The sequence below is a fragment of the Triticum aestivum genome, chromosome 6A (assembly GCF_018294505.1).
Source record: "Triticum aestivum cultivar Chinese Spring chromosome 6A, IWGSC CS RefSeq v2.1, whole genome shotgun sequence".
NCBI lineage: Eukaryota > Viridiplantae > Streptophyta > Magnoliopsida > Poales > Poaceae > Triticum > Triticum aestivum.
The window spans coordinates 344,869,390-344,872,105 of NC_057809.1; positions in this window are offsets into that span (position 1 = coordinate 344,869,390).

Sequence of the window (2,716 nt, forward strand, 5' to 3'; positions counted from 1 at the left end):
GTAGCTAGTTCTGATATAAGTCTTGCTGAGTACCTTTGTACTCACGTTTGCTTACTTTATGTTTTGCAGAGAGAGACTTCAGTCTCGCTAGTAGTTCCGTGTGGACTTCGATGTTAGCTTGATACCTCAGCTACGATCTTGTGCCCTCGGCAGGATCTGGTAGATAGTCGGGCTTCTTAGCTTTTTTTCATTTGTAGATGTCTGTACTCAGACATGTTAAGCTTCCGCGTGTTCTTGATTTGTATGCTATGATTGTTGGGTCATGAGACCCATGTTTGTAATATCTCGCTCCTCGGAGCCTAAGGAATAAATACTTGAGTTGTAGAGTGATGTTGTGATGCCATGTTGTATTTACACATATCGACCATATTGTGTGTATGATTGAAATGCTTGGTATGTGTGGGATCCGACAATCTAGTTGTTTATCCTTGGCAGCCTCTCTTATGGGGAAATGTAGTCTAGTGCTTCCATGAGCCATGGTAGTCCGCTACAGCCCGGTTCACCGGAGTCCTGCTAGCCCAGCACTACTGCTCAGGACACTTGACTGGCCATCATGTGTTTCACTTCATTCCTGTGTCTGTCCCTTCGGGGAAATGTCACGCAGTGACATCCGGAGTCCTGCCTAGCCAGCTACAGCCCGGGTTCCCAGAGTCCTGTTAGCCCAGTGCTACAGCCCGGATTCACACGCTGCTGACCGACATGCTCGATGTGATTCATGTATGCCTATCCCCATAGGTTAGTGCCGCTTTGGGTTCACGACTAGCCATGTCGGCCCAGGTTCTCTGTCATATGGATGCTAGCGACACTATCATATACGTGAGCCAAAAGGCGCAAACGGTCCCGGGCCATGGTAAGGCGACACCCGTGGTAATACAGTGTGTGAGGCTGCAAAGTGATATGAGGTGTTACCGGCTAGATCAATGTGACTTGGAATCAGGGTCCTGACACCGTCCATCGCCTTGACCCAGTCCGTCTAGCTCTGGCAGAAGTCATACTTCTACGTGAAGAACGTCAACCCGATAATGGACTCAGTCCGTCAAGCTCTAGCCTATGAAGCTGGCCCGCCGGCCGAGCCGCGCACCAACAGGACCTTCAAGCCGAAGCATCTGTCGTCCGCCTCCACTGCCGCCGTCACCCAGCTCCAGGAGATGACAGAATCAGAGGGCCTCAAGGCCTTCGATCTGCTGACCGCCTTCGTGGAGCGTCGGGTTCTCCCTCTTCAAGGCCGGCCTCATCTGATCAGCCAGATGAGTGGGCGTCGAGACCCGTGCCAACGGAGCACCAAGGAGATGCCGGCCATGGAGGTGGTCCGCCTGGTGAACAAGATCGTGAACTTCAAACTCTCAAAATCAGCGTGGAGGTTCGGCAAGCTTTCCGACTCTTGCTTTTTTTCCTTCGTTCGCCGAATTCTTTTTTGCCGACTGACCAGTTGGCCATGTTAAAGCTCCTCACGACCCAGCCGGCTGCCGATGTCCTGGCGCACGGACAGGAGTACCTGCTAGACCGGGCGGTGAGTGATGTGGACGACCCTGATCTGGGGGCGGCCGCCATGGAGGCGGATGATGCCACCAGCAGTGCCGACGGAGCAGGCGGCTCCGGAGGAGGAGGCGGCAATGTCGAGGACTGGTCGGACAATGATGACTAGGAGCATGTGCCGCACCGCCTGCTAGTTGCCAACAAGGCGGGGGCGAGTTCCTCAGCGGCGCCGCCCGCGCCAGGCGGCGCACCGAAGCATCGAGCCAGCACGCAGCTGCAAGGTGGCCGGTCAAAGAAGCCCAAGGGCTTGGCCACAGCAACCAGGCAGGAGGAAGCCACTGCGAGAGTAGCCCGGTACTAGAGGGCCCCGAAGCAGCCGCCGACAGTGTCCGCGTAAGGGCACAACTTTCCTTGTATCTTCCTTTGTTCTTTTTGTATTTTTTTTCTCGCAAACCTTTCTGATTTTGCCTTGTCATGTGTGGACAGAGCCCCACTCTCCCTTGAGTGGTGGGCTTCCCCTCCATTGTTGGGAGGATGGAGGGCTCTTCCAACACCCGCCGTATCGACCCGCACGCCGACCTCCAGGAGGCGACAGAGAAGAACGCGCGGGAGGCGCGCGAGGAGAAGGAGAGGGCGGAGCAAGCGAAGGCGGACGCCGCCAAGGTGGTGTCGGAGGAGGCGGACATAGCGGCCAAAGCCCAGGCCGATGCCACAGCCAAGGCCCGGGAGGAGGAGGCGATCAAGGCCCAGGCGGACGTGGCCGCCAAGGCGCAAGCAGGGGGAGCCACGGGTGGCCAGCCTCCACAGCTGGTCATCCCACTAAGCTCCACGTCGCTAGCACTAGAGGACCTGGTGCCGTCTGGAGCGGTTGGCAATGACCAGCCGGTCATGGAGAGGGAGGAAGGCGACGCCGTCATCCCGAAGACGGAGGTGGTCCAGCAGACGCCGGCTGCTGAGGCTCTGGGCAGTCGGCCCGACGTGCCGCCGGCGCCTCGAGTCGACGGCGAGCTGGTGGTGGGGGCGACTCCTGTCGTTCACACTCGGACGTGTCGGCGTGTGACGAGGGCGACTTCAGTGTCGCGGCCTCAGGTAGTCGGAGCCTTGAACTCGCCGGCCTTGGAAGCGGAGGCCACTAGCGCCGTCCCACGGGACTGGACGCCTGGGGTAGGACGGGTGTCCTGAACAAGGCTATGCAGGAAGTCCTCTCCCTGCTTCAGGCCCAGGGCCACGCCCTCTAGGA